Consider the following 8,361-nt stretch of genomic DNA (forward strand, 5'->3'; position numbering starts at 1 on the left):
TAGGGCTGCTTGGACCCAGGAGTTCAAGGCTACAGTGAGCCGTGTTTGTGCCACTGTACTCCAGCCTAGGCAACAGAGTGAGAACTCATTTCAAAAACAAAACAAAACAAAACAAAAAAGAGGTGGTGAAGGCAAAGGTAGAAGAAGGGCTGGAACCAGAATTACAGAGATCCTGCTGCTCAGAAAGCAGGTAATGTATGCGTGGGTATATAGGGTCAATCCTCATTGTGAATCAGATTTTTGCAAATTCACCTACTGGCTAAAATTGATTTGTAATTCCTGTTAAAAGAAAAACTTCAGGCAAATTAAATTTAACAGAGTTTAATTGAGCAACGGAGTCATGAAATGGGCAGAATAGGTTCAGAGAGGACCCATGCTACTGTGTGGTCGGAGAGGATCTATGAGCAGAAATAGGAAAGTCATGTTCAGAAAATGGAAGGGAGATACAAAAACAGCTGGATTGGTTACAGCTTAGCAGCGTTTGCCTCACTTGAACATGATGTGAACAGTTGACTGCCTGTGAGTGGTTGAAGTACGATTGCTGTGATTGGCTGAGACTCAGTCAGTTATTGCAAGATTAGGTGATAGTCTGTTTACACGTCCAGTTAGGCGACAGTTCACTATGCACCGAGAAACCTTTAGGATAACCTTAACATATATAAGGAGGCAGCTTTAAGCTAGACTTAATGTAACACTCTCAAATCTGTCTCTTGGTGCTTTTAAATTCATTTGTAGACATACACAGAATGGCAAAAAATTGGAGTTGCACAATGTGTATGTCCTCAGCTAAGGCTGAACAAGACAATGGTCTTGTTTCAGCTCCCTGAATACGTGTCCTTTTCACAATCTATGTAGTAACACATTTTTCCAATCTGAGGGCTTTCTGATGGAGATGTTGCTGTTTAAAATGGCCCTCAATTGTAGTGCTGAGGTGCTTTCCAGTGTTCCTGTGTGAGATGGCTGTGATGCGCCCTGTGGAGAAAATATGTGTATTAAATGAGCCTCATTCAGCGAAAGTTATGGTGCTGTTGGCTGTGAGTTTAACGCAAAATGAATCAACAATATAGATTTTTTAAAGTGTGTAAACCAAAATTTTGTATTGATTGATGAAAATGTGACTGCTACTACCACAAATAATGCAAATCAACTATATACTCACGTATGCACACACGTGTATGAGTCTATATAAGCTGTATAGATGCCTCATTTACTGACTCAGTTAATCCTCACGCCATTCCTATGTGGTAGGCCATTTCATGATCCCCTCTGTATCAATGTGGGCTTGAAGACTCTGAGAGGGCAATGATTTTCCCAGTGACACAGACCTGTAAGGCAGGGCAGGGATAGGAACTTGGGCAGTGTGACTCTGGAGCTGTGCTGTTAACTACTTCTTCCATGTGCCTGTTGGTGTGTGGATCTAAACTAGGAAAGAGGCTTAAGAAAGGCTTTTATTAGCACTGTTTGTCACTTGGAAAGTACAAGCAGAAAAAGCACATGGGTTGCCTGATCCTAGCTTGGAGATTGGTGGTGTGAGAACAAAGTTGAAGCCTATGAGTGTTGAATGTATTGTCCAGAAGGACTCAGAGTGGAGAGGAAGACCATGAGTCAAGGACCAAGAGTTAGTTATTATTTAACCAAGTAATAAAAAAACAAACAAAACACGAAACAAAAGAAATTATATTGAGCCCTTGCCAAGTACCACTGTTCTTGGTCCCAAGATTATAATGGTTCATAAAGCATGATTCTATCCTCAAGAAATATAGAGTTGCAAGGCACATACAGGTAACAGCCCGACAGTGACACGTGTGCCCTGCAGCCCCAGGAAGACGACTACCTGGTCCTGTGAGTCCAAGTGGCTTCCCATAGGAAATGCCACCTGCATTCAGCTGGAGAAGGACGAATAAGATGCGTGACTTCGAACCTCTTGAAACTTTAGATGCCTCAACTTTGAAATGAGGATCAAAATAGTTTGACATAGGTTGTTATGAGAATTAAATGTAGTACTTCAGTGAAGCCCTTAGCATAGTACCTGAAACATACTAAGGCCTTACTAGAAGATGCTATTACAGCAATATTATTTAGTAGGTGGAGAGCAGAAAGAAGGATGTCTAAGGAAGGTGAAGAACCAAACGAAGGAAGCAACATGGTTCATGACTGTGGGCTGGGCAGCAAACAGAGCTTTTGGTGGGTACAGCAATGGCCCAGAATATGGTGGGGGTAGTAGCAGTGGGGAGGCAGAAAGTGGCAGGGCCAGATTTCATCCACATCAAGGAAGGATGGATTTTTTAATGAGATGTGATTTTCAGGGCAGAGATTTTGAGTAAATTAGAAGCCCAGGTAGTTAACAGTGAATTGTTAGGCCAGGTACGTTGGCTCACAGCTATAATCTCAGCACTATGGGAGGCTGAAGCAGGAGGATCACTTGAGCTCAGGAGTTCAAGACCAGCCTGAGCAACATGGCAAAACCCCGTTTCTAAATAAATAAATAATAAATAAATGACAGTGAGTTGTTTCTATAACTGTGCTAGTTTCCTTGACTCACTCCTCCATGAGATACCTAGCTTCCCAGTTTAACCTCCTTCCTATCACCATATTTATCTACGTATTCTGATTAGTTTTATTCTGGGTCCTCAGGGAAAATGAGCTGGTTTTATCATCTCTGGACACTCCATTCATGCATTCACTCACTCACTCACTCACTCATTCAGACTTTATTAACTCTCTTGTGTCAGGACTTTCTTCTGCATGCTGAGGGATACACAGCGATAAAGATGGAGGCACTCAGAATCTTGGCCAAGAGACAGAAAGGAAAATAAATAATAACAGCTGTGGGAAGTGGCGGTAAGAGATTGATAAGAAGAAGTCCTTGGGGGAACATAGATGAGAGATGGGATAGAGGATAAATGATAAGGAATCCAGTGAAATGGACACGTGTTTGTGGGATCTGGAGGTTCATGCTTGACCACTGGTACTGACCAGACACTTATGTTTTGGCAAATCTCTCCTAAGACAATAACATCGTGGGAACTAAGATGGAGCACACCCAGTGAATACCATACAAGGTTGAGTTTCCTAACCTCCTAGAATCTGAAGAAAGTTTAACCTTTTCCCTGGAAGTACAAATTTTTGATGTAAAATAATCACTGACCTTCTAAACTCCATTCATGGCCAGGTATGGTGGCTCACACCTGTAATCCCAGCACTTTGGGAGAGGGAGGATTGCTTGAACCTAGGAGTTTGAGACCAGCCTGGATAACATAGTGAAACTACGACTCAACAAAACAACTAAAAAAGTAGCCAGGCATGGTGGCACATGCTTGTAGTCCCAGCTACTCAGGAGGCGGAGGTGGGAGAACTGCCTAAGCCAGGGAGGTTGAGGCTGCAGTGAGCCATGATCATGCCACTGTACTCCAGCCTGGGTGACAGTGAGACTCTGTCTCAAAAAAAGGTAAAAATTAAAATTAAAATCCATTAATTGCTGACAATTATAAATTTTGCTTTGAGTGATAAAGTTATATAGAATGTTCTACCTCTTCAGCAAAGAAACCATCAAGCCCTCAAGGTCAAGGACCTATGTTCTAGCATCATAGAAGGGGATTTGGGCCAATACAGCTGCCAATTATCTCCACTCACCTCTGCTCACCATCATGACTAGCTCCCAGAATCAGTAGTGTTCTGATTGAAACTGATCTTTCCAAGTAATGAGAAGGATACGTTGGGTAACCAAATGGCTTTCCAAGAAGACAAACGCAACCTCTGTTGACAAGTAACACAGACTACCTTGTTTTCAACAGAAGGATTCAAAATACAATTGCAAATGTACTGATTAACACTGTAAGCTGGGTTGGAGGTGAGACAATTTGTCTCAGGAGGGTTGAAACAGGATATGATTTTGAGAAATATCAACCCCACTTTTTAAATTAACTTATTGACAAAATACTGTCAAGATTCTTTAAGGAAACTACATTTATGGTAAAAGTATTCTATATGTTTTTGAAAATAGCTTTATGCTGCAGATGGTAGGAAAGAATAAATTAACTAAAATATCTTTAATGTTCTTTTCTAGCACTGTGACTAGTAAAATATATTTCAAGCCCCAAATAAAAGAGTTGATGTGAACTTGATCTATCTCAGGTAACCAATAAGCATTTCAAACTCTCATGTCAGGGATTTTTAATGGTCGTAGAAGGCATTTCTTAAAATATTTTACACTCACTAACCCCATCTGCTTCAATAAAAGCATTGCCCTAAACCTTCAGTTATCTTTCTAGAGGCCTACTGCTGCTACCTAGAGTTCACAGCCAACATTGATTACATTTACTACGTGGTACTGAAAAATCGATTCAATATTAGAAAATTGTGAAAATGATAGAAATTTGATATGATGCCAACCTACTAACTGCTGTGAGTTCAGGAACAAAGGAAATATTAGTAGGTGCAAATATGGTATCACTAGATAAAATTCCACTTTATATTCTCCCCCAATCTGGCAACTCTGGTGAGTAGCATCTTTCAAGTGTGTTCTTCAATCACATTTGAATACATACATTTGAATCTATGAGTGTGTCTTTACCTAAGAAAGGAAAGTCCTCTTCAGGAAGAAGCCCTGTCTTTGCAAGTAGAAATAATTGACTCAACGGGCACAATGTGATTCACTTTTAAAGTATGTTCTTCCGTATGACACTTGGGTAGTAATAGTAACGATCTTTCTTATTTTATGCTCCACTAGGGCATATGTGGCCAATTGTATCGCCAGTGTAAGTCTGGATTACTTTCTATTACTTTCTATTGATAATTTTTAATAACCGAAGACATTTGGAACTGGAAGGCAGTCAGTGGTGCTTGCAACAAAGCAGGGGCAATTAAGATGGGTGAGGGTTTTAAGCTCTGCATTGGTCTGTGCACATCGGGAGAGGCAGTCAGCCATCAAAAAAATTAAACCATTTGGGTCTTGGGTTAAGGTCTGCGAACTGTTTAATGTCATAATTGCCTGCTGCCTCAATCATCAAACTGAATGAACTTCTAAGTTGAAATGTCATAAACGCTCAGTGTAAAGATTTATATAACCCAGGTATCCGACCTACCGCCACGCCATGCCTGTGGCAGGGAGTATTTGTTATGTCTTACTCAACCTTTTGGGAAAAAAATAAATAAATCCGGAAATGTGCTTGTTCTGGCAATGATCAAAACATTAAGGACCAATTCTGTTACCTGTATGGTGTGTTCAGATTCTGTGATAAACATATCCATTTCCTATAAAAAATAATTCAGATACAAATTCCTTTGGTAGAAAATGGTTAGTGTCATGTTTTCCCACTGTATATTTAGCCAAAATGTGATAGGAATATTTTTAGTTAGAGTAAATTCTTTTTTCTGAAGAAGCACATTATTTTGTGATTATCAGTTACATTTTGATCCTCCCGAAAGAAAAATCCAAATTTCATCATGTGTTTATTGTAAATGTGTGCTAAATAACAAACCAATATTTTGTAGTCAGATATTATTTGGAATTTCTCCTTTTTATATAATATAGGATTATTTTAAAGTCAGTGATTCATATAACTCAAAATAATGCCACATTTTGCTTGTTATACAGAAGTAAAAACAAAATTTCAGAGACACTGTGACAAAAGTTCTCTTAGTTCTGCCAAACCAATATGTACTTATCAAGTCATAAAAATTGTGTTCATTAGACCCTTACAAATCAATAATAAAAATAAAAATAAAGTGAGCAAAAGACCTGAACAAACCCTTGACAAAAGAAGATATATAAGTGGTTAATAAGTATGTGAAAATAAATTCAACATCATTAGTTACTAGGGAGGTGCAAATTAAAACCACGATGAAATACCACACATGCCTTCGTATGGCTAACATTGAAAAAGACTGAGAATACTCAGAGTTGATAAGAATGCGGAGCGTTTGGAACTCTTATGCACTGATGGTGGGAGCATGTATTAAGAGCCGGTTACATTACATGCTGACACAAATGAGGAAGCACAAGAAGATGTCCCTGCCCAGAAGATGGCTAGTGTGCCAAGGAAGCTGGTCAGGAAAACAGATGATTTCCACACTGTGTAAAGTGTAGCGTATGCAGCAGTTCCTACAGAAGTCCTTGGGTTGGTTTTGTGCCAGATAGGGCTAAGGACAGAAGGCAGGCAGGGGCCGATGTTAGGTGGCATGTCAGCTGAGCCTGAAAAGACTAGGGGTGAGTCAGAGAAAGAAAGAAAGGAGGGAAAATAGATCACCAAACACAAAATGATCGATATTTTAAAAATATGGTAGATATAGGGAACTTTGGGATGCCAGAGGGAATAAGAGGGGTGGACAGAAATAGCAGGCAGGAGGCTACAGAGAAAGGCAGGAATTACATATTTGAAGTATGAGGTATGCCGCCATGCTGAAATATTTGGTCTTTGTCCTGAAAGCTATGAAAATACAATAGAGGTTTTAAAGCTGGGAAATGTGATCAGACGTGGCTTTTGGAAAGACCGCTCTTTGAGCAGCATTGAAAATTGATGGGATGTAGGTCTGATGGAAGACAAGGCAGTCAACTGACTATTTAAAAACCACTTATAATTCACTATAACCAATATGGAGTTACCTCTTTCAGTGACCCAGGTCTTGATATCTGGAGGTTGCCACCAAACACGTGTGTGTTTTCTCTTTAGGTGTTTGTTTTTCTTCCTGAAAGCTGTGCACTGTAGGATAAAAATGCTGAACATCCCTCAGCAATGCTACTGAAGAAAGCAAACTTACGCAGATGATGACAGCATTATTTTGCCACAAGATCATAATATTCAAAATAACATTTCATCAGAGAGAAACTACCTTCCATCAAAGACCATCAGAATCCAAGGAACCAAGCAGCCTGCACACCCCCTGCCTGTTCTCAGCAGTTTCTGTCTGGCATGCCTCAATGGACCCTGGACAAAGAGACCCTCAAATCAGTGAGACTGAAGAAGAAAGGCAATTTGAAGCCTCTCTCCTCCAGTTCAAAAGGCAGTTTCTAAAGTGCTTGCAGCAAATCAGCTCATGGTCAAAGTGCACACCAAGGAGAGACATCAGATACAGGTCACAAAGGCTGTATGAAGCAGATTTGACTATGTCAGTCAGAGTCTGCCTGGAAGACAGCTCATGCCCGGATGGTTTATCATGGGTGTCTAATACAAAAGCAAGTTACAGAGGTATTAGAAGATCTGAAAACAAGGAAAGTGAAGCAATCCAGACATTGACAACTGCAGGAAGCTAGTACCACAACAAGGGTTGGAGGGGCAAAGAGAAGGGATATATGTACATGTATACCAGGGTCCAGGAGCTGGGGCCTTTGAGGGCTGATCTGCTTGGTGAGAACAGACTTCCAGAAGAGATAAAGCCCATGCTGGAAAAGCCTGTGGACACAGGGAGGAATTACGAATACCATGGCTTCACCCCTCCTCCACCCACCCTCTAATTTCCTGTAAGTGCTTCCATTGGCTGAATCTAACAGGAAGCAGTGAGTAAAGGCTTCTGGGAAGTGTAGTTTGCATTGTTAGCCCACTGTTCTACAGGGCAGGAATGGGCTTCCTGGGCTGGGGTGGGTACTTGAAGGCAAAGGGATTACCTATGAAGTCAGTTGATCTTGGCATGTGTTTCCTGTAGTAAACAAAGAGCAGTTAACCTGCTAATTTGCCTGTTTTCAATGAGAAGACAACAACATATTGTATAGTTACATTGATACGGGAGTTGGGAAGGGAAGTGCTGGGTAGAGAAAGGCGGGTTCCTGGCTAGGGCTCCACTCCAGCAGACCTAAGTGAGGACAGGCACTCCTGCTTTCACCCCAAATGTTGCATTTTCCAAGACCACTCTGGCCTGCCATGCCCCCATCCTGGGCTGAAAACCTGAGACCCTAGCCGACAGACAACACAGGCAGCCAGACATTGAGAGGAGCACATCACCAGAAGAAGACACAAGTGGCTGGAAGGCAAGAGGATGTCAAGGGAGCACGCCAGCAGAAGAGCACACCAACAGATGCTAGCACACCCTCAGGCCATTGACGGGCGGGACAAGGCGGAGTTTGACTGAGGCAGTTAGAGGAGAGCCGGGGCCCACGGGAAAAACCATCTCCCTTCTGGCTTCCTCATCTGCTGAGAGCTACTTCCACTCAATAAAAATCTGTACTCATTCTCCAAGCCCACGTGTGATACAATTCTTCTGGTACACTAAGGCAAGAACCTGGGATACAGAAAGCCCTCTCTCCTTGTGACAAGATAGAGGGTCTAATTGAACTGGTTAACACAAGCTGCCTGTAGACAGCAAACTAAAAGAGCACCCTGTAACACATGCCCACTGAGGCTTCAACTGTAAACATTCACCCCTAGA

At 41.4% G+C, this 8,361-nt stretch overlaps 1 long non-coding RNA gene across 2 annotated transcripts; it reads right to left on the reverse strand.

Moving 5' to 3' along the window:
• Nucleotides 1–616: 616 nt before the first annotated feature.
• Nucleotides 617–7,055, reverse strand: LOC139357965 (uncharacterized). 2 transcript variants are annotated; one of them, XR_011612082.1, is made up of 4 exons: nucleotides 6,832–7,055; nucleotides 6,605–6,701; nucleotides 1,160–1,325; nucleotides 617–972 (listed from the first exon to the last, which is right to left on the reverse strand). It is a non-coding gene; the product is annotated as an uncharacterized lncRNA (long non-coding RNA). The 2 variants fall into 2 exon arrangements; XR_011612081.1 differs by lacking the exon at nucleotides 6,832–7,055 and having other exon boundaries at nucleotides 6,605–6,718.
• Nucleotides 7,056–8,361: the final 1,306 nt, after the last annotated feature.

The sequence above is a fragment of the Macaca nemestrina genome, chromosome 13 (assembly GCF_043159975.1).
Source record: "Macaca nemestrina isolate mMacNem1 chromosome 13, mMacNem.hap1, whole genome shotgun sequence".
NCBI lineage: Eukaryota > Metazoa > Chordata > Mammalia > Primates > Cercopithecidae > Macaca > Macaca nemestrina.